Source organism: Poromitra crassiceps (genome assembly GCF_964638095.1).
Source record: "Poromitra crassiceps genome assembly, chromosome: 2".
NCBI classification, from domain to species: Eukaryota; Metazoa; Chordata; class Actinopteri; order Beryciformes; family Melamphaidae; genus Poromitra; species Poromitra crassiceps.
Genome location: NC_139624.1, coordinates 17,409,456 through 17,409,860, shown reverse-complemented (window position 1 = coordinate 17,409,860; position 405 = coordinate 17,409,456).

Sequence of the window (405 nt, the reverse complement as noted above, 5' to 3'; positions counted from 1 at the left end):
AGAAATTAATAAATTTTTGAATACAATGCAACATCTGTGCTGATCTGTCTTCAATGAGTTGTGATGAAGTGAATGCACGCGTGGAGGTGGTGGAAGTGGAGCAGGTGGAGCACGCGGAGGAGGCCTCCAGAGAGACGCCATGTGATCCCTTTCAAGTCTTCCTCCTGTCTCAGTGATGCGTGGCCAATCTGTTCTGGAGCCTTCTTTTACTCTTACTAATTTCATTAGCGGGAAGCGCCGCCGACTCAGTGTTGAGGATTAATCAGAGGTTAAGTGAGTTTAAATGATCTGATTGAACAGCTCACAAATTTGAGGCTTTATTTGAAGAGGGAAAACTTTCTTCTTCCTTTTCTTCTTTAATTAAGATATCACAGGCCTGACCTTGACTGGAGCAAAGGAGACATG